At 49.0% G+C, this 23,167-nt stretch overlaps 1 protein-coding gene across 1 annotated transcript in view; it reads left to right on the top strand.

Annotated features, from left to right (window-relative positions):
- ELK3 (ETS transcription factor ELK3) overlaps window positions 1-23,167 on the top strand; it is a 78,843-nt gene that overhangs the window by 35,174 nt on the left and 20,502 nt on the right. The gene's annotated exons all lie outside the window — the stretch shown is intronic.

Genomic DNA, 23,167 nt, shown 5'->3' with positions numbered 1-23,167 from the left:
TCCAGGCTCACGCAGCCGGTGAGTGGCAGAGCCTGGATTTGAACCTAGCTGGTCCGCCCAGATTCCCAGCTAAAAGGCACTCACACGCTCTGTCTTCTGGGCGATTCATTTCCTTTGCCTTTGAATGCCTTGAGTTCCAGGTAGGCAGTCAGGCTGTCCAAAGGATATTACAACCTAAGAAGTTTTGTTTGTTACCAAGAGATCAGGCTGGACGTGGTGCCTCACACCTAATCCCAGCACTTTGGGAGGCTGAGGCAGGAGGATCACTTGAGCCCAGGAGTCTGAGACCAGCCTGGGCAGCATGGTGAGACCCTGTCTCAACAGAGAATTAAAAATAAGCTGGTTTTGGAAGTGCATGCCTGTAGTCACAGCTACTTGGGAGGCTGAGGTGCGAGGATCATTTGAACCTGGGAGTTTGAGGCTAGAATGAGCTATAATTGCACTACACTCCAGCTTGGGCAACAGAGGGAGATCCTGTCTCTTAAAAGGAAAAAAAAAGAGGGGAAAGAAACAACTTGAGTACTGAAAAATCCCAGCAAGTGCTATGCATCAGGTGGAGCCCAAGGTCAGGAGTCCACGTGGCTGGTGTGGCCTGCCTACCAACACTGCCCCTTTCTCTCTTGCCAGGCAGAGCATGGGAACTGGCCACATGACCTTTGAGCAGCCCCAAGAATTGAGCTGGAGCTGGCAGTGAGGGCAGGAGCATCCTCCTGTCCAGATGTGTCATGTAGACTTTGGCCACCAGAAGAAATTGTTCCATGTCTTTTCTTCCACAGATACACCTGTCCACATGCACACACACACACACACACACACACAAGTATACACATACACACCTGTCCACATGCACACGCACACACGCACACACACAAGTATACACATACACACCTGTCCACATGCACACACACAAGTATACACATACACACCTGTCCACATGCACACACACAAGTATACATGCATATGCACCTGTCCACATGCACACACACAAGTATACACACACACCTATCACATGCACACACACACAAGTATACACATGTACACACACCTGTCCACATGCACACACAAAGTATACACGTACACACACCTATCCACATGCACACACACCTGTCCACTTGCACACACACACAAGTATACACACACACAAGTATAACACAGACCTATCCACATGCACACACACTTGTCCACATGCACACACACAAGTATACACATACACACACCTACCCACATGCACACACACAAGTATACACATACACACACCTATCCACATGCACACACACCTGTCCACATGCATAGATGTCCACATGTGCACACCCATGCCCATATGCACACACACCCACATGCACACATAGATGTCCACGTGTGCACACCCTTGCCCATATGCCCATACACACATGCTCACATGGCCATGGTTGTATGCACGCACATACATGCACACACGTCCACATGCACACAATGTCCACATGTGCGCACACACGCTCACTTGCACACACACAGGTCCACAGGCACACACAGCCATGGCCATATGCACACACATGCATGCACACACACATGCATTCGAACACATGGCTGTTTGATTCTTTCTTACAAAATGCTCTCAAGTGGTGAGTAAGGTGGAAAGCTCGACAGTTTAAAAAGAAAAGAGGAGGGAGATGGGAAGGAAGATGAGGAGAAGAAAAGAGATGGATGAGGGAAATGGAGGGGAGAGGGAAAAAGAGGGGATGTAGAAAGATGAAGGAAGAAGAGCCATGTAAAAAAAAGGTGACAAAAACAATCTCTATTTTACATTTTCCGATGAGCGCTTTCTTCCTTCAGTTTTGCCAGTGTGACTTTGTGATGGTAAGTGTAAGTTCACTCTGCGTTGCCAGTGTGTGACCATTCTCGGCTCACAGAAATGGCAGGTTTAAGTGGCTCGGCTTCTCACTTGAGAGACAGATTGGAGCAGTGTCTTTGTGAACGCGAAGCCATCTGGGCACCCTCGTGTGTGCCGCCCTGAACTTTGAGCTGCCGTGAACCGCATGCATTTCTCAGCGTCAGGTACAGCTCAGCCTGACCGTCTGCCTTTTAGTGTTCTCTTCCTTCTCCACGTCCTCCTCTTCCTCACTAACATTTATCCAGAGCCTTTCTGTGCAGAACTCAGGTAGCTGCTGAACTTGGCAGCTGCGCCCTTTTTCCTGGCATCGCTTCTGTCCTTTGCTCACGGTCATCCCATCCCTTGTGGCTGCAACTGCACAGACCTTGCCTTGTCCTAATAGGAAATTTTCCCTGCTGGAGTAGACAAGCCTGAGAATATCATTGTGTTTATATGTTATATGCCATATTTTTAGCTTGTTCCAGAATGTTTAAAATGGGCAGAGAAAAAAGTGGAAAATGTGAGCAGAACTTGCAGAAGGCACTGGAGGAGAATCGTATGTGTGCTCATGGGTCAGATTGGGGTTGAGGCACTTGAATGATTGCTCCTCCTAAAAGCGTTCTTTTCCTCCCCTCTCAGATTATAATGGCGAGGTGATTGCAGCCTGAGCTCCAGCCTAGATCGTCTGGGGTTCAATCCAGCTCCGTGACTGTGGGCGTGTTGCCTAATCTGTCTGGGTCTCAGCTTCCTTTTCTGTAAAGTGGGTATAATCGTAGAGTCTACACCATGAAGCTGTGGCGGGATTCACTGTGTTCACACCCGCGTGGGGCTGAGAACAGGGCCCCAAACAGGGCAGGCACAGTGAAGCATGAGTCAGACTAATAATACAGATGACAATTTCTCTGTCACTAATTTGAAAATTTCAGACAGTGTTAAGAAGAAAATTAGAACCTGGGAGGATCACTTAAGCTCAGGAGTTCAAGCCCAGCCTGGGCAACATAGAAAGACCCCTGTCTTTTTGTAAAAAAATTAGCACGATTTATTATAAAAAGAAGAAGAAGAAAATCAAAATGTTTGTTGCTATCTTGCTGCACGGGTGCATGGAGATAGGGGGACGCCAGATCGAGTGTTGTAATGGCCCTTTTCACTTAGGACCTATCAGGAGCACTTTGTCATGCTTTTTTAATGATTGAAGACAAACAACAACAGTTTCTTTCTTCAGTTGCATATTTTCATACATTTAATCTGTTCTGAAAACTCAACCACTAAGATGCTTTCATTTTTTTAAATTTTATTTTATATTTTTAGTAGAGACGGGGTTTCGCCATGTCGGCTAGCCTGGTCTCGAACTCCTGACCTCAGGTTATCCACGTGCCTTGGTCTCCCAAAGTGCTGAGATTACAAGTGTGAGCCACCATGCCTGGCTGGTGCTTTCATATTTAAATGACTCTTTCATATTTAAATGACTCTCCCTCACCGCTCTGAATCCTAAATCAAAGCTCCGGCACTTCTCTGCGCACCTGCAGTTGAAGCCAGTCTCCACCTTCTGGGCTCTCTCAGTGACTGGTGGGAACTTGGTATCCAGAGCCCTCGAGGTTAGAGTCCAGCTGTCCCTCAACCTCAGAGTCTCAGTTCACCCACTGGAAAGTGGCAATGAGAACAGCACCCTTCCTCATTGGACTGTGTGAGGATCAAAAGAAATGATAAGATGATGTGGACAAAGTACTTAGCAAAGTATCAGGCACCCGATAAGCACCAACTGAGTGAAAGCTCATCATTTCAGTTATGTGTATTTATGAAACTGACTGTGTGATGTCGTAGCTGTCTGTATATAGCTACCTTCGTCATGGCCTTCTGGCTGTACCACTTTCGTTGCTCTGGTACCTCAGACAGGGTTTGGCATGTATTAGTTGCTTAGTAAATGCTGGACGAATGAGCAAATGAATAAAACACTGACGTCAGCCGGGTTCGGTGGCTCACGCCTGTAATCCCAACACTCTGGGAGGCCGAGGCAGGTGGATCACCTGAGGTCAGGAGTTCGAGACCAGCTTGGCCAACATGAAACCCCGTCTCTACTAAAAATACAAAAATTAGCTGGGTGTGGTGGCGCATGCCTGTAATCCCAGCTACTCGGGAGGCTGAGGCAGGAGATTCGACTGAACCCAGGAGGCGGAGGTTGCAGTGAGCTGAGATTGCGTCATTGTACTCCAGCCTGGGCAATAAGAGCGAAATTCTGTCTCAGAAAAAGAAAAAACAAAAAACACTGACATGTCCACTATGCAGATGCATACCATTTATGTCATGAAAGTTGATATTAATAAGTGATAAACTAAAAAAAGAAAAAAAAAAGTGTTTGTCATCCTGTAGTTTCCTAGGGCTGCTGGACCAGATGACCACAAACTGTAGGTGGCTCAAAACAACAGGAATGTGTTGTGTCAAAGTTCTGGAGGCCAGATGTCCAGTGCAGGGTATCAGCAGGGATGTGTTCCCTCTGACTCGGATGGTCTCCTTCCTTGCCTCTTCCCAGCTCCTGGGCTTGCCGGCAGTCCCTGGCATGCCTTGGCTTGCGGCTGCCTCACTCGGCTCTCTGCCTCCATCAGGGCATGGCATTCTCCCCATTCTGTGTGTCCAGATTTTTCCTTCCTTCCTCCCTCCCTCCCTCCCTCCCTTCCTTCCTTCCCTCCCTCCTTCCCTCCTTCCCTCCTTCCTGATGGTCTTTCTCTGTCACCCAGGCTGGAGTGCAGTGACACTGTAACCTCTGCCTCCTGAGTTCAGGTGATTCTCCTGCCTCAGCCTCCTGAGTAGCGGGGACTACAGGCGTCCGCCACCACACCCAGCTAATTTTTGTATTTTTAGTAGAGCTAGGGTTTCGATATGTTGGCCAGCTTGGTCTTGAACTCCTGACCTTGTGATCTGCCTGCCTCGGCCTCCCAAAGCTCTGGGATTACAGGTGTGAGCCACTGTGCCCGGCCGATTTTCCTCTTTTTATGAGGATACTGGTCATTGGATTAGGTCCCACCTTAATGAATTATGACCTCATCTTAACTTGGTTACAAAGACCCCTTTCTAAATAAGGTCATAGTCACAGGGGCCGGGGATTAGGACATCAGCATAGTTTGGGGAAGGACAAAAGTCACCCTGCAACAAACAGCTACATGTACAGTCACGCACCACATAACGTTCTGTTCCACAGTGGGCCACATATTAACCGTGGTCCCATGAGACTGTCATTTCATATTTTTACTGTACTTTTTCTCCATTGAGATGTTGACATACATACATACTGTTATATTAGTTGCCTACATACAGTATTCAGTACAGTGACATGATGTGCAGGTGTGTAGCCTTGGAATGTATGGCGTAGCCTTGGTGTGTAATAGGCTGGACCATCCAGGTTTGTGCGAGTACATGCTATGATGTTTGCACAACAATGAAATTGCCCGGCGACGCGTTTCTTAGAATGTATCCTCATCGTTAAGCGATGCATGGCTGTGTTTCAGACACTGCTGGGCTTTCGTTTGCATTTTCAAAATTACACTTAAAAGGAGAGTATTGGTTTCTCTCTGTAAGTGACGGTTTGATCGAGCAAATCCTAAAAGGAAACTGCTCCCCATGACAGGCACAGCACCTAGATTTAACAGCAGGTATAATACTAGACTCAGTGACAGACATGACACTAGAATCAAAGACAGGCTCATCGCTGTGCTAGGTCCGCAGGGTAGAGACAGGTTCACCCAAGACGATTCCTACCCTGGAGGGATTCAGAGTTGCTGGGGATTGAGCAGCTCCTTGGCCTGGTCGTGTACATGATTTTAATAGATGACTTAAATGGGAAGCAAAGCCGACCCTGGGGGCATCAGTCCCAGATCGGCAATGCTGAGATTGGAGGTTCTCATTGTCATCCTTAGAGGTTCTTTCCTGCATCTGCAGTGAGAGGGGACGCTGGAGGGCCAGGGTTCCACAGCTGAGCTCTGCCAGGGAACTGCTTCCCCCAGCTGCAGCTTTTGGAAGAGGCTGCTAGGCAGACCCAATTAGATTCCAAGAAACAAGGCATGCTCCGTCCAGGGAACGGGGTATTTTGCTCTTCAGGCGTGGATCGAAAGACCCCTGTTTCATTTGAGAGGCACACAGGTCATGGGAGGGCGCCTGTGGCTGAGCCCGTGAGAGGCAGAAACCAGAGTCCATAGAGGCCTAAACAGGACATTTAGTTGAGGCCTGGGCATCTTACACTTCCTGTCCACCAAACAGCTTGTTTCCCTTGGTCTCACTTTAGGCCCTAGGAGAGGGGTTTGTTACTGTAGTTCTGATGGCTTGAATTTTGGGGTAAGTTTTTTTTTTTCCTTAGGTTTAAATCAAGTGTTCCGGAAGGTACTTTTATAACCTGATGCACCAGTAAGGCTCTTTTTCAGATATTTTATTTATTAACAAGCTAACAACTCTTTCACTCTGTAACGTGAGACAGACGGACCCTTCATCTGAGAGTGGAGAAGGGCAGGCCCACGCCCAGAGCGTTTGTCACACTGGCCCTGACAACTGCCAGGTACCATATGGGCGAAGCCTCAAGGGCAGGAGTTCCTGCTGGGACTCGCAGCATTAACTACTTCTTGAATAAGGCTCTTTTTTTTTTTTTTTTTTTTTTTGAGACGGAGTTTCGCTCTTGTTACCCAGGCTGGAGTGCAATGGCGCGATCTCGGCTCACCGCAACCTCCGCCTCCTGGGTTCAGGCAATTCTCCTGCCTCAGCCTCCTGAGTAGCTGGGATTACAGGCACACGCCACCATGCCCAGCTGATTTTTTTTTTTATTTTTAGTAGAGACGGGGTTTCACCATGTCGACCAGGATGGTCTCAAACTCTCGACCTCGTGATCCACCCGCCTCGGCCTCCCAAAGTGCTGGGATTACAGGCTTGAGCCACCGCGCCCGGCTAATAAGGCTCTTTTTTTTTGAGGTACAGTCTCACTCCTGTCACCTTGGCTGGAGTGCAGTGACACGATCTCAGCTCACTGCAACCTCTGCCTCCCAGGTTCAAGCGATTCTCCTGCCTTAGCCTCCCAAGTAGCTGGGATTACAGGCACATGCCACCATTCACAGCTAATTGTTGTATTTTTAGTAGAGGTGGGGTTTCACCAGACTGGTCTCAAACTGTTGACCTCAGGTGATCTGCCCACCTTGGCCTCCCAAAGTGCTGGGATTACAGGCGTGAGCCACAGTGCCTGGTGTAGGGTTTCAAATTATACATCCACCTCCAGTTGACACGGCCCCTTCTTTCACCTCTGCCTTTTCCTCTGCCATCCAGCCATCCTTACGAAAACTTACCTCCCTCCTCCTGAGGGGCTTAGCAGCTGGTCAGGGAGACAGACGTGAAGCCAATTTTAGTAGAGAACCCCGTGTAAAGTGTTGGTATAGCGGATGCTGGGGCCTTCGGGGAGAGCAGGGAGGGAAGTATGTACAGAGGGAAGGCCTCTGGAAGTCAAGACACTTGGCCTGGGTCTTGAGGAATGAGAATGAGTTTACCTGGCTGAAAAAAGTGAGGAAGGGATATACCAAGAAGGGAAGAGCGTGAGCCAAGGCGGGTGCGTGGGGGTGAGTTGGGCCTTTCGAGCACAGAGTGTCTTAGGAGTGAGGGTGAGATGTGGTTGGAAAAGTGAGTGGGGAATGGAGTAAGGGGTGTATCATGCTAAAGAGTTGGAACTCTGTGGTCAGCGCCCATAAAGAGTTAAAAGCAAGAGAGGGGGGCTGCTATGCTCACGCCTGTAATCCCAGCACTTTGGGAGGCCGAGGTGGGAAGATTGCTTGAGTCTAAGAGTTTTGAGACCAGCCTGGGCAATATAGTGAGGTCTTGTTTCTACAAAAAATAAAAATAAATAATAAATAATAACAGATGAGCAAAAAAAATGACAAAAAATTAATTGGGCATGGTGGTGTGGACGTGTAGTCCTACCTACTTGGGAGGCTGAGGCAGGAGGATCACTTGAGCCCAGGAAGTAGAGGCTGCAGTGATCTCTGACTGTACCACTGCACTCCAGCCTGGGCAACAGAGTGAAAGAGCAAAACTCTGTCTCCTGAAAAAAAAAAACAAAAAAAAGCAAGAGAGTGCTATGATCAGATTTACAGTTTAGAGATAAAAATCTGCCAGGCGTAGTGGCTCACGCCTGAAATCCCTGCACTTTGGGAGGCTGAGGTGGATGGATCACCTGAGGACAGGAGTTCAAGACCAGCCTGGCCAACATAGTGAAACCCTGTCTCTACTAAAAATACAAAAAATTTGCTAGGCGTGGTGGTGGGTGCCTGCAATCCCAGCTGCTCGAGAAGCTGAGGCAGGAGAATCACTTGAACTTGGGAGGCAGAGGTTGCAGTGAGCTGAGATTGCGCCATTGCACTCCAGCTTGGGCAACAAGAGCAAAATTCCATCTCAAAAAAAAAAACAAAAAAAAAACAGAAAGAAAAATCTGTGTCTCTTCTTACTCTTCTTGGCATGGATCGTTTTATACCTCGATTGTACAGCCTCGATCTTCTTGGCCAGGTACCATGAATCCATTTCTCTGTGTGGGCCGGGTTGGTCCTATCACACCTTCAGCCTAAGGGTGGAGAGGGAAAAAGGATGGGCTCCGGTATTCCCATAAGGTGGGTGACTGTTTTCTGCTCACGAGACGCTGAAGACATGGGCTTTCTGTTGTTGCAGAAGGAGACCTGGAAGCTTTCACAAGCCCTCAGCCTCTTCTGTCCAGCAGACTTTTTGTCCTTGTTGGCGGTGAACATTCAGCCCCGGGGGAGGCTGAAAGCTCTGCTGGCTCCCTTCTCATCAAGAGATGAAAATGACGATAGGATGAGAAATCCTCCCGTCTCCACAGCAACCTCTTGGCTTAGCCTCACGATGTACTGAACAATCTTTACTTAATTGGAAGGGGTTTTGGGGAGAAACAGTCAAGACAAAGTCATTGGCAACCTATTCCTGGAAGTAGAACGCATCACCTTCTTAATTGGATAATTCATTTTAAATTGGGTGTGCAATCACGACAAGAAAATGTTAGTATTAATAATACATATCTGAGATCGACTGCCTCTGCCAAGAAGCCTGGCCCTGGCAGAATTCTTTAATTCCCCAAAATAAATTTTGCAAAGATAAAATGATGCTGTCAGAATGGAGAAGGAACAAACATCCAGCAGACATTCATATCCCAGAACTTTCTAGAATACCTTTGTTGGTCATGGAATGTTAGGGAAGACCTGCACTCCCTTTGCGGTGTCTTATGGATCGAGGGGTCCCTCTGTGCCCAGCCCTGGGTGTGAGTGTTGAGGGCCTGGTGTCTTTTGTCATGTGTCTGTCTTTCCTACCATAGTAGCTAGTCAGATGGTTGGAAGCATAACAGATGGCAATGGGGCTATTGCCTGGGGTCCCCAGGGGTGACCAGGGCCTCTCTCACAAGCCTTGGTCCTGGAAGCTGCCTAGAGACCTGTGGAGTGGCCAGACCGCCTCACGGAGGTCTTCCAATCTGGTCACATTGCCCTGGGAGATGGCAGCTGGCATCGGGGCCAGGCTGCTGCCAGTGGGGGGCTGCGTGTTGACTAAGGCCCAGCCTCTCTTGCACGTGCTACCAGGCCAGCTTCCCTGTGGCGCTCAGTGTTCCCCCCAAACAGGGCAGTTGCTAAGAAACAGGGATGAGCCAGAGGCCTGGGAGCACCGTCAACACCGTGTTGATGAGGATGCTTCTGCGCCAGGGGCTCAGCTGCCAAAGCTCCTGCGGCCTTGCCAGATTCACTTACGTCAGGCTGTTGCCCAGGCCCACACTGAGGCTGCGTTTGCCAGCATGAGTGTTCCTGCTTCTGGGATTTTAGCTGCAGGAAAATGTAGTGGTTATGTAGACAGACTCACAGAAACTCCAACATTCACAGCACAGCACCCACCTCCCGCCGTCCGCCCACGCCTCAGCTGCTCCTCTGCACGGCCTCTTCCCCACCCCTGCCTGCGCCCCTCCATGGCTCCTCTCAGTTCCCAGCCCGAGTTTGTAGCATAACGAAGGGATGCTCACGTGTGTGGAGCATTTTGTTTGAAGCCAGGCACCGCGCTAGGTATTTTTACATGTATTAACTAGTTTTCCAGTTTGTCATGCGCCAGTGCTGGTGGTCAAGATTGAGCCCATTTTAGAGGTGGGGAAGCTGAGTCTCCAAGGGCTGGAAGTCACAGACTCAAGAGGCAGCAGCAGGGCAGTGGCAGAGGTTTCAGACTAAGAGTGTCGACCCCCAAGGCCCATGCCTGGGCTTCCAAAGCTGGAGGGCGACGCAGCTCCAGAGCCCTGGGCCCGACTTGAGTCCTGTATGCCTAGTGCTGCTGCTGCTGACCCCAAGGGCAGCCACAGAGGAGACACAGGCCCCCAGGATTTTTTAATTGAAATGACAGTGGAAAAACTGCTGGCAAGATGATCTGAGTCAGCTGAGAATGTGAGTTTGAGTGGCCCCAGAACACCCCACACTTCCTATGGAAAGTACTGGAGTGTGGTGTTTCTCTACATGTGCACCTCCCGGCTTCCGGCGGCCTCCAGGAAGGACTCCAAGCTTCCTCCACCATCCAGCCCCAACCCAACCACCCTCCCTGCACCCCCACAGCTGCCCCCCGCCCCAGCATCTTCTTAGACCCCCTCCGTCCCCCTGCCCTTCCTGCCTGTCTCACTCCGGGCCAGCCTTCAGACTCCTCTCTGATTGCGCCTCCTCCAGCTGGTGCCTCACTAGGTGATGGCCATCCCTGTCCCACAGCCCCTCCCAGAGGGACTTGGTTTCTGCCTCTCCGTTATAGGGGGCCGCACGCTGGGTTTTCTTCCTGTTTCCTGCGTTCTGCAGTGCTGAGGGCGTGGCAGCACCAATCAAGTGTAGCGAGGATGAGTAAAAAACAAGCACCCTTCTCCGTGGCACAGAAGGGGGTCTGTCACATTGGAAGGTCACCCTGGAGAGGATCCGAGAAAGCATCTTGCCCTACCTACCCCTCCTTTAGCAGGTGAGGACCCTTGAGAGGCGGGGAGTGTTTCCAAGTAAACTGGGTGACAAAGCCAGGATGCGAAGACACTCCCAGACCACCTGTGGCTCATGACACACACTGCCCTGCCATGCCATCTGCCAGCACTGGAGGTGGTCACTCCATACAGGAAGGTCAAGGTCAGTGTGAGCAGCTCCCCCACCCAGCAGGGGAAAGGGGAATATTTGCATTGGGGAGCAGTTTTATTTTATTTATTTATTTATTTGTTTATTTATTTATTTATTTATTAGATGGAGTCTCGCTATGTCACCGAGGCTGGAGTGCAGTGGTGCTTTCTTGGTTCACTGCAACCTCCATCTCCTGGGTTCTAGCGATTCCCCTGCCTCAGCCTCCTGAGTAGCTGGGACTATAGGTGCGCTACCATGCCCAGCTAATTTTTGTATTTTTAGTAGAGATGGAGTTTTACCTCGTTGGCCAGGCTGGTCTCGAACTCTTAACCTCAGGCGATCCACCTGACTTGGCCTCAAGTGCTGGGATTACAGGCATGAGCCACTACCAGGCCTGAGCAGTTTTATGTTCTGTCTTATTAACACTTCGAAGGCCTTTGAATAAAAGGACCCTTGAGCATTTAAAGAGAGCCAGGAGGGAAACGGGACTCCAGGTCCAGCCAAGAAGAGGGGGTGGAAAAATGCTGTGAACATCTAGCCGAAGCCTCCCGGGTCAGGGTGTCCTGCCAGGCCAGCAAGCCAGCCCTTCTCACCAGCACCCTCGGGGTGCCATGGGTACTCAGGTGCAGGGATGAGGAGTGCCTCAACTTCAGGCTGGCTGAATTTGGTGAGAGAGTTCACGCTGCAGCTTACCAGTGCCAGAAGACAAAGAAACCTCAAACCAAACCACAGGCAAACCTCCCCCGGGAGCCCAGCAGAGTCGGCCAGTTCAGAGACAGAGTTCCAGCCTTTGTTGGCAGCACGTCATTCTTAGAAGTCTGGAATGGGTGTGAGTGGGTGTGTGCATGTATGTGAGTGCACAACCTCCAAAGTTCAGCTTTGCACAAGTGATGGTGGTGGTACCACCTAAACGGTGCTGGTACCAGTGAAGCGGGCATGGCCACTGGCACTCCCGGGGTGACCCCAGGCTGTGCCTCCTCTGCTTGCTCAACAAGAGATTATTATTTTTGAGATGGCGTGTCACTCTGTCACCCAGGCTGGAGTGCATTGGCACGATCTTGGCTCACTGCAACTTCCGCCTCCTGGGTTCAAGCGATTCTTGTGCCTCAGCCTCCTTAGTAGCTGAGATTACAGGCACCCACCACCATGCCCGGCTAATTTTTGTATTTTTAGTAGAGACGGGGTTTCGCTATGTTGGACAGGATAGTCTCAATCTCCTGACCTTGTGATCTACCCGCATCAGCCTCCCAAAGTGCTGGGATTACAGGCAGGAACCAGTGCTCCTGGCCGAACAGAGATGACTTTAAGAAAGGGGTGTATTAGTTTCCCAGAACTGCTGGAACAAATGACCCCAAACTTGGTGGCTCAAAACAACAGAAATATATTCTCTGGAAGTTTGGGAAGCAAGAAGTGTGAAATCCAGGTGTCTGCAGGGCCCCGCGCCCTCTGAAGGCCCTAGGGAAGAATCCCCCCTTGCCTCTTCCGGCTTCTCGTGGGCCCCAGCCACCCTCGTGTCCTTGGCTTGGAGCTGCCACACTCTGTCTCTGCCTCTGTGTCCCGTGGCCTTCTTCCCTGTCTGTGCCCTCATGTCTTCATGAGGACATAAGCCATTGACTTTGGTGCCTACTCTAAATCCAGGATGGTTCCATGTCGACATCTTGAACTAATTACACCTGTAAGGACTCTGTTTCTAAATCAGATCTCGTTCTAAGGTCCTTGGTGGACATGAATCTGGCAGAGCCATTAGACTCACCGCAGAGGAGGGTGATGGGGGAAGATTGCCCTGGGTGAGAAGCAGCTCAGGTTGATGGGTCAGAGGAGTCTCGCTCTGTGGCCCAGGCTGGAGTGCAGTGGTGCATCTCGGCTCACTGCAACCTCTGCCTCCCGGGTTCAAGCATTTCTCCTGCCTCAGCCTCCCGAGTAGCTGGGACTATAGGTGCACATCACCACATCCAGCTAGTTTTCATATTTTTGGTAGAGATGGGGTTTCACCATGTTAGCCAGGATGGTCTTGATCTCTTGACCTCGTGATCTGCCCGCCTCGGCCTCCTTAAGTGCTGGGATTACAGGCATGAGCCACTGTGCCAAGCCAGATGCTCTTTAATAGCCGGATGTGGTGGCTCACGCTTGTAATCCCAGCACTTTGGGGAGGCCGAGGTGAGAGGATCGCTTGAGTCCGTGAGTTCAAGATCGTAAGATGCTCTTTAGTGGGGGTGGATGTGAGGTGAAGCCTACCCCCAAGACATTTGTAGCAGAGTCTAGTATGGCCAGCTAACGGCTCACTGTCCCTTCTGCTTCCGATGGCAGAGACAGAGCAGAGGCAGGGCATGTCGCAGGCCATCCAAGCTGCTGTGGGGCACTTCGAGGACAGAAGCCAGCTTCACTCCTCTGTGCCCAGCACAGGCCCTCCCAGAGGAGAGTGTGTATTCAATCTTCATTGAAAGCCGGGTGTGGTGGCTCAAACCTATCGTCCCGGCTACTTGGGAGGCTGAGGCTGGAGGATCGCTTGAGCCCAGGAGCTCCAGGCTGCCGCGTGTAACAGTCATGTCTGTGAATAGCCACCGCACTCCAGTCTGGGCAATGCCACAGGACCCCATCTCTAAAAAACAAAAACAGTGTTTGCTGAAAGAATGTTTGCTTGTTGGAGAGATACAGTGACTACTTGTTCTAACTTTGGAGAAAGGACACTTTGGGTTTCATATCAGGAAAGAGTGAGTCACACTGTGGTCTGGATGGGAACCCAAAAGCAGGCGTTGAAGAAAATGTGTTGGCCAGGAAGCCTCGGCCTGGAGACACCCTTCTGCTCCCTGGGGGGGTGTGAACTCAGCTGGGAGCCCCGGGTCCTGCATCTGTGAAGTGGGTATCAAAGCATTGTGAGGCTAACAGGAGATTATGTGAGCTTTCTGTAAACTGTAAAGTGAGGTGCCCATCCAAGCAATTTTTCTGGAAGCCAGAAGAAAATGAAAAGCGTGATGTAATGAGCAGTGTGTACTATTAGTTTATTGCATGTTAAGCAAAACTCACTGGCTGAGGGGTCATGTTTTAAGGACTTGTGTGAGTGAGGGACTTACTACACTGAGTCTTTAGAAAAAACTAGCCTATGGGGGCCGGGTGCAGTGGCTCATGCCTGTAATCCCAACACTTTGGGAGGCTGAGGCGGGTGGATCACAGTGTCATTAGTTCGAGACCAGCCTGACCAACATGGTGAAACCCCATCTCTACTAAAAATACAAAAATTAGCTGGGCATGGTGGCACATGACTGTAATCCCAGCTACTCAGGAGGCTGAGGCAGGAGAATGGCTTGAACACGGGAGGCGGAGGTTACAGTGAGCTGAGATCACGCCACTGCACTCCAGCCTGCGTAACAGAGTGAGACTCCGTCTCAAAAAAGGAAAAAGAAAGAAAAAAAATAGCCTATGGTGTATTTTTATTCCCATTTTAGGGGTGAGTAAACGGAGACCTGTGTAGATGTTCAGTAACTTCCCCAAAGTCATAGGAAGTGGAGAGGCTGGAATTGAAGCCCAGATCTGTTCACCCCAGCATTGGTTCCATGTAACATGTGACCCATCAAGGCTCCTGGCCTGTGTGCCCTGGTGTGAGCTGCTGCTGGGCACAGGGCTGGCGACAGTCGGGGGAGCTCAGCAGTGGGTACCATCACTGGGCTGTGTATGGTGGACGCGAGCTTCCTGTTGTTTCCCTGTCACCCTCGTCACTTGGATGGCATGCCACTTAGAGGTTGGCTGCTTATGTCCAATCTGCTGCAGTGGGACTGCTGGGTCCCTGCTGCCTCCTGCTAGGGTGGCCCTCCGAAGCTACCTTCTCTACCCTGTGGCTTGGCAGAGGCAGTTCTATTTCTAGGTAATGAACAGACCTTACGGAAGATTGGTCTCTTCCGCCCAAGGAGCTAGAAATAACTGTTGTTAAGCAAGGCCCATGCTTTCTCAGCAAGAGCTGGCTTTCCCAGGCACTCTGCAGTTAACCCCACGATTACTCTGGAATGCAGAGACCCCGTGGCCCTGACGGGTTTCCTTTAGCAGCAGCCTCTGCTTCCAAATGCAGCCACTTTCTGGAAGAGGGTGTGGTGGTGGAACAGAAGTGGCTTAGGTCTTGGCAGTAGATACAATCGGGTTCGAACTTGGGCTCCACCAGTTACAAGCTGTGTGATCTTGGACTAGTCAGCTTTTTAGTTCCTATTTCTTTCTCTTAAAATTCTTAATTTGACGAGTAATACATATCAGATACATTTTTTTTTTTTTTTTTTTTTTGAGTCGGAGTTTTGCTCTTGTTGCCCAGGCTGGAGTGCAATGATGCAATTTTGGCTCACTGCAACCTCTGCCTCCCAGGTTCAAGCGATTCTCCTGTCTCAGCCTCCCGAGTCACTGGGATTACAGGCATGTACCACCACATGAGGCTAATTTTGTACCTTTGGTAGAGACAGAGTTTCTCCATGTTGGTCAGTCTGGTCACGAACTCCCGACCTCAGGTGATCTGCCCACCTCGGCCTCCCAAAGTGCTGGGATGACAGGTGTGAGCCACCAAGCCTGGCCTTCAGATACATGTTTTTTTAATGTGAAAATGCACACAAGCAAAAAGAAATGTGAAAAATCACTGTTAAATTTTATTATACATCTTTCAAGATTAATTTTTCCATCTCCATTTATTTAAACATATATGCATATATACAATAGAAAACATAAATATATATGCAATAGAAAATTACTTCATTAAAACAGTGGAATTATCTCATTCCTACTGTTGTTTTTTCACCTAATATGTATTTAAAGGTCTGGGAAAGTGTTAGCAACGTCGTGTCCCCTAACATAGCTCCGTGGCAAACCATCACACGGCTGTCTCAGTATTCAGCCTACGCTGCGGTGGTGGGCAGGTGGGTATAAGCTCGGTGTCCGGGGGACCGTGGCTTCTCCATCTCTGCAGTGGGATAGCAGTGCCCATTGTGCAAGGCGGCTGTGTGCGCTCAGCGTGCGGCTGGCCCTCATCAGTGCTGGCGTCTTTCCTCGTCCTTCCTCTGCACTGGTTTCTTTCACGTAGGGGACCTACCATGGTAAGATGAGTGAGCCCCAAATAAATGCATCATCTCGTGTGTCTGCCCAGCACCCGAACTGGTTCCCGCCTCAGGGGTCTCAGTGACAGGGGCTCAGGGCCAGCAGCTTCCCGTTGGCTCCTCCCAGGAGCCCCGAGCCGAGGCCAGGCCCAAGCAGAGGCGGCAAGGCCGCGCTTCTCCCTCCCAGTCTGGGCAGCATGGTTCTGTTCTGAGAGGCCACGGGGAGCAGTTAAGATGAGCTGGGTGCCTGGTTAGTGTCCACACCACCTTTCGGGGCCTGACGTGTGGTGTCTCGTCTGCAGGCTGCCACCAGCATCTAAGCAGAGTATGTGGATCCAGCAGCTAACATCTGTGGCTCCCTGCGTCCCCCTCCTCCAACCCCCCCAAATTAATTGGATTGTATGAGGTTCTCTGTCTCAGTGGATATCAAATGCTGGCTGTTAGGCACAATGTAATATAAGCCTCGTATCTCTTGTCTGAACCCAACTAAATAAAAACACCATGTTTCCCTGCACAGTTGAGATGTGTAAACCAGATGTAATTCTGCCTGCTGTAGGGCTGAGCATGTTACCTGGAACTTTGAATAAAGCTAACAGAATATGCAGTCTGCTGTGAGGGTTAATTTTGTCTATTAAATTGTCATTAGGGCTGACAGAGGGTGATATTTAGGTTTTGTTCTGCTTTTGCTTAAATGGGAGTGTAAAAATAATGAGAATACCAATAGCTAGTATATGTCATGGGGCTTGTCATACATGGATATTTCAGGCATTCTGATAGAAGCTGTACATGGATGTCTCATTCAGTCCCAGGAGGCAGATGGATCAGTCCCCATTTTATAGATGAGGAAACTGAGGCATTGAACTCAGGAAGTGACTCAGAGCCCCTCCTTTTAATCTCCACAGCAGCCCTTGTGATAGGGTCAAGTGGGTATTTATTGGAAAGGTCCCCTGCTCTGTCCTCCTTACCCAGTGCAGGGGTTAAGGCCTGTTTGAGGCTGGGCGCGGTGGCACATGCCTGTAATCCAACACTTTGGGAAGCTGAGGAAGGCGGATCACCTGAGGTCAGGAGTTCGAGACCAGGCTGATCAACATGGAGGAACCCCATCTCTACTAAATATACAAAATTAGCCAGGCATGGTGGTGCATGCCTATAATCCCAGCTACTCAGGAGGCCGAGGCAGCAGAATTGCTCAAACCTGGGAAGCAGAGGTTGCGGTGAGCCAAGATCGCATCGTTGCACTCCAACTAGGCAACAAGAGCGAATCTGCATCTCAGAAAAAAAAAAAAAAAAGAGAAAGGCCTGTGTGTTAGGAAGTCGTCAGCACAACCGATCCTGCTTGCTTAGTGAGCCACTGACATTTCTCAATTTTGAGAACAAGGTAGGAGAGTTGTAGAATCAGAGGGCAGGAGCACTGTTTCCAGGGTGCTCTGGAATGGCAGAGGATCGAGGGGCCAGACCACAATGATGGGGAACTTACCACCGGTCTGGCTCCTTGTGGGGAGGAAAAATGGAAGACCAGATAACAAGACTAAGCACGTGAACTCCAGACGCATCACCTTAGATCAAAATTGGGGGTGCCAGAGCAGAGTGGGTGGACGGACACGTTCAGCAAATGTTTGTCGCATCAGTGGCTGGGTGAAATTACAGCTCATTAAGCTCTCAGGATTTGTGAGGTTGTATGTGGCATGTGGAGTTTGCTTGTGGCCTCTAGTGTCTGCCTGGGAGTTTTCAGTTTAAAAATGCCAGCAAAGAAGCAAAGGCAGGTATATATATGGGATACACCCACGTGGAGCTTTAACCAGCCTGGGAATTAGCCGTGGAAAGTTGTGTCGTTCATGCCTGTGGCTTTATGCTTAAAATTGTGTCGTTCATGCCTGCGGCTCTCATAGGGTCAGTTTATGCTTGGGTCAGTTATCCATATAGTTAGTAATTCATACAACAAACAGTTAATTCATTTTACTATAATCCTAATTTAACATTGTTATTAAGAAGGTAAATCTGCCCAGATGCAGTGGGTCATGCCTGTAATCCCAGCATTTTGGGAGGCTGAGGTAGGCGATCATGAGGTCAGGAGATTGAGACCATTCTGGCTAACACAATGAAACCCCATCTCTACTAAAAATACAAAAAAATTAGCCAGGCATGGTGGCATGCACCTATAATCCCAGATACTCAGGAAGCTGAGGCAGGAGAACCACTTGAACCCAGGAGGCAGAGATTGCAGTGAGCCGAGATGGCGCCACTGCACTCCAGCCTGGTGACAGAGCGAGACTCCGTCTCAAAGAAAAAAAATAAAAAGTTAACTCTAATTCCATATGCATCTTTTCATTACCTAGCACTGCATATACTTATAAATTATAGAACTTACTGAAATATTTCTCATCTGTCTGCTGCTTGGGATTATTTACAGGCTTCTTCCTCTTCAAAGGGCAGAGTGGATTCTGCGTGTCTGTGCATGTTTGTGTGTGTACATCTTTAAACACACTGTGGACACCCATACCTGTTCTCATAGGTATACTTGTAACCTGTCAGGGCAATAGACAGCACTGAAATGGAAATGAAAATATGACCTGCTCTCTTGGCATTTTCTATGCAGTTGAAGTGAAATAACTGAGGGACCCTCTCATGGGATGCCTTGGTCCCCAGAGGTGGCTGGAGGGTTGGGAAGGGTTCTTTTGCACAAGTCTGCTCGGAGTCCTGTCCCAAATGGACTGCATGCCCTTTTGGCTACTGCGTTCTCAAAATGGCCACTTGGCCGGGGTGACAGTGAGCTTAATTTTGGTATCCAGCCTTCCTCTTTGGCCTGGAACTGCCACTGAGATCTGTTTTAAGGGGATGTTGCTTTTTCCCTCACTAAAATTGGTCCCATCCTTGCTGCCCAGAACCTTACGTGGAATGCCTGCCAGGCGAAGAGGCTGCCCTTTTGCAAATATACATTTAATGGGAAATTACAAAGAGGCTGGTCCCACCCGTGTAAGGGGGAAGCAGATGTGTGTAACACTCTCTCGAAAACCACGCTGGACACACACTCGGCTCCACCCGTCACAGACCAGCCTTGCTCAGGTTACCAGGCAACTGTGAGCAACAAATACTTGTGAGTCTGGGATTGAAGGGATGGAAACCAGACTTTTTCTAAATATCCTCATCACTTACCATAATAAGAGCTCCTGACCAACTGTTCTTGTGTCCCGGACTGCCTAAGTTGGCCTGAGTCTTGTGTCACCCTTCATGGTAGCCAGGAGCTCAGGAGTCACATTGCCTGGGTGCCGTTTGCTTTCTCTAGGTACAAGCTTGCCACCGTGTCTAATTTCTACTTCCCGAGCCTCAATCTGCTCATCTCCAAAATGGGGATAATAATCATTCTGGTCTCTGGGAGAATGAAGTGAGTTGATGTTTGTCAGGTTTTTAGAAGGTAGCCTGACAAATAATACATGCTCAGCAAATACTAGCTTGTATTATTCCTGACACTGAGTCTTCTCAACAAACTGTCTTGGAAGGAGACTTCCCTCTGGAAGCCACAGAGAGAGCTTCCAACATACAGGCCGCTGCTCCTGGGGGCAGCCCTGGAAGATAAGTAAGAAGGGGCTGTGCGTTCAGCTGCAGGGACACACGTCCGCTGAGCCCACGCTCTTCCTAATCCTCCAGCCATGGGCACCGCTGTGGGGGGCTTTCCTTACTGGCTTCCTCGTGTAGTGGACGTCCTGGGTGCTGGGTCACTGGGCTGCATTGTTCTGACTCACTCACTCTGCCCAGCCCTGCCCTCTTCTCTCCCCATTCCATTCTTAGCCTTTGCCCCCGGTAGGTTTCCAGGTAGCCAGATCGAATCTGTCTTTCCCATGGTCTCCAGAGAAGCACGACCTGCCTCGGTTCTTTCCAGTGGCTGTCGCTTCCACCTTTTGGCCAGCTATTGTCTCCATCCCCGTCACTGTGTAACCTTTCCCCAGAAAACTCTGGGTGTCCTCTCTGCTCCCCCTGCAGAGGCTGCAGCTACTGAAGGGCCCTTCCCAGTGTCTCCCCCAACTTTTAAATTTTTTTTGAGTCAGTCTTGCTCTGTTGCCCAGGCTGGAGTGCAGTGGCGGGCGTGATCTCCACCACAACCTCCACCTCCTGGGTTCAAGCAATTCTCCTGCCTCAGCCTCCGGGGTATCTGGGATTGCAGGCCTGTGCTACCACGCCCGGCTAATTTTTTGTATTTTTAGTAGAGAGAGGGTTTTAGCATGTTGGCCAGGCTGGTTTCGAACTCCTGACCTCAGGTGATCCACCCACCTTAGCCTCCCAAAGTGCTGGGATTACAGGTGTGAGCCATTGCGCCCGGCTGCATCTCCCTTTTTATATTAAGAGTAGGGGTTGGCATGTTAGGACAGTCGCTGTCTAGCTATAGGAAGTTCCCACTCTCTTCTACTTAAACACGTACAATACTTGATTCTGTATGTTCTTCTCTTTAAAACCAGCTTCATTAAGACATAATGCACTTGCCACACAATTCATCCACTTACTGTGTACAGTTCAGTGGCTCTGAGGACAGAGTTCTGCATCCATTACCATAATCCACTTTAGAATGTTTTCATTAGCCCAAAAGAAACCCATGCCTCCTTCCTTCCATCTCTCTCAGCTCTAGGTAACCATACTCTACTTTCTGGGTTTTTTGTATGGATTTCACGACTCTGGACATTTTATATGAATAGAATCATATGTGACCTTTATCATGTAATATCTGGCTGCTTTTGCTTTGCAGTGCATCATAGAATAGAATATTCTATTCTGCGGCTCATGCCTGTAATGCAAGAAGTCAAGGAGGGCAGATCACCTGAGATCAGGAGTTCAAGACCAGCCTGGTCAATGTGGTGAAACCCCGTTTCTACAAAAATACAAAAATTAGCTGGGCATGATGGTGGGTGCCTGTAATCCCATGTACTTGGGAGGCTGAGGCAGGTGAATTGCTTGAACTCAGGAGGCAGAGGTTGCAGTGAGCCAAGATCGCGCCACCGCACACTAACCTGGGTGACAGAGTAAAACTCTGTCTCAAAAAAAAAAAACAAACTATGATTCTATGTAATGAATTTGAGGCCCATTATGTTATATTTGTTCCTTACTATTCCATCGTATAGTAATTCATCATTCCTCAAATAATGAATTCTAGGCCCCAGTCATGTTGTAGCAGATTGATTCTTTACTGCAGCTGGATAATATTCCATTGTTAGGATGCCCAGCGTTTCATTTGTCCTTTTGCTGGTGGGTCAACATGTGGGTTGTTCCTCATGTTCTTTTTAACACGGCAAGGCCTGATGATCTATCTGAGGTTGGCTTTTAGTTCCCAACCATTTTTTGAGCAGGGGAGACATTTTTTCATTTTTTTCACAGCCCTAAATTATTTCCTGAGGCGCCCATGAATGTAATCCCACCTTAGGCACAATGTTATAAACCTGTAAGAAAATTAAAGATTTTTTTGAAAAAAGAAAAAAAAAAAACAATTAGTTTTTAAGATTTGTTAGAAAAAATGATTCAGATAATTTTTCTTTTGTGTTTTTATTTCGGCTCGAAATAAAATGTTTATAGAAGTTTGTCTTTCGTGTAATTATTTAGCCTCTAAAAATTCACTCAGTTTAGTTCAAACTGGCTGAGGGAAAAAAAGTTTTCCCTCAGGGAGGAAAATATTATGAGCTAAAACTAAAAATAACTTAGAATTTTAGCAAAGGAAGCATTAGCACACCAGGCCAGCACACTGTCTTTTTAATAGGAACTGACTCTGGGTCAGGTGGGCCCAATGACACCCTGATTTAATTTATTTCCTGCTGGGAGCTGATGTTCCCGGGCACGTTTTCTGACCCAGAGCACTCGGCAGAGATGCTGCTAACGAGGCCCAGGTGGAAAACCTCTTAAGTTTCTCACATTTCTCTGAAGGTTTGTAAGGGCTGTTCAGCTTCGAGTGGCAGTGTGAGTGTGAGGTCGCTGGCCTAAATGGGACTCCGCAGGTTAAATTGCAGGTGGAAGCTCCGGGATGCAGCAGGGTGGCCGCAGCCACTGGAGCTGCTGTTCGGCCTTGACGGTAATGTAAGGTGCCCTCGGCATTGGCCTGCGTGCAGGTGCTCAGTGAAGTCTCTCCACGGCTCCGTGTATGGGATCTCCTGTGCTGAACGGGGCCCTTAAATGTGCCCTTCGCTCCCATCATTTAAGCGGGAGAAAATGCCAATCAGAACGTCGTTATGTAAAGGATGGCAGGCAGACACATTTAGAACCACACTATGATTTCAAAAAGGACATCAACATTCAGTTCAATTTCATGTCTATTCGGGGGATATTTGATTCTCTCCCCCTAAACGTGTGAGAGACTGTGAAAAACCTTAGGCTTTAGAACCAGTGGATCTTGGTGGTGGTTGGGCAAACAGCTCCCCATCTCTGGGATCTTGTTTGTGTCAGAAGGGTAACACCCTCTACCTCTAGCAGGCTAGTGTGGGGATCCAGTGAGGTGGGCTTATGTACCAACCCCGGTACAGAAGACAGGCACTCAATCAGAGCTGCTTCTAAAGCTCTTCTCGAAATGATCTTTTTTTAACCCTCACTCATACCCAAGTTTTAGGTGGAACAGTTTCTAAGGAAACAGAGTCCTTTTCCCATAGGGTGGTGCTGGGTTTTTATGCTTGGGAGAGACCATCTTTGTCTCTCTCAGCCTCAAGATTCATCCATAGGGCAAGGCACACAGCAAGAATTTGGTAGGTAAATATAGAATCCAGTGGCTTTGGCAGGGATTTCATGTATCCATTTAATAAACCTCAGGAACGGCACAGCCTTTAATATAAAGTCCCTTCTCCCAAAGGGCTGCAAAAACTTTTGCAATGATTATTGCCTTTCATTGATATCCTAATGTTTGAGGACTGGAGCCATAAACTGAAGAGCCAGAAGTAGACACCAGCAACTAAAAATACTATCTGAGAATGTCACAGATACGCAGAGTAGACAATTTGTTTTCCTCCAGTGGCTTTCTTCGAAAAAATAAACCAAAAGGAAACATATGACTACATGAGTTAAGAAAACATTGTAGTGTTTGATGGTGATAACTTGCATTTTATAACGCTTTCCAGCTTACAGAATGCTTTCTCATTATTATTTCATTGAATTCTTCT

Source organism: Saimiri boliviensis, chromosome 7 (genome assembly GCF_048565385.1).
Source record: "Saimiri boliviensis isolate mSaiBol1 chromosome 7, mSaiBol1.pri, whole genome shotgun sequence".
Lineage (NCBI taxonomy): Eukaryota > Metazoa > Chordata > Mammalia > Primates > Cebidae > Saimiri > Saimiri boliviensis.
Note: the sequence above shows the minus strand (reverse complement) of the source record. Positions and strands in the feature narration are given on the sequence as shown.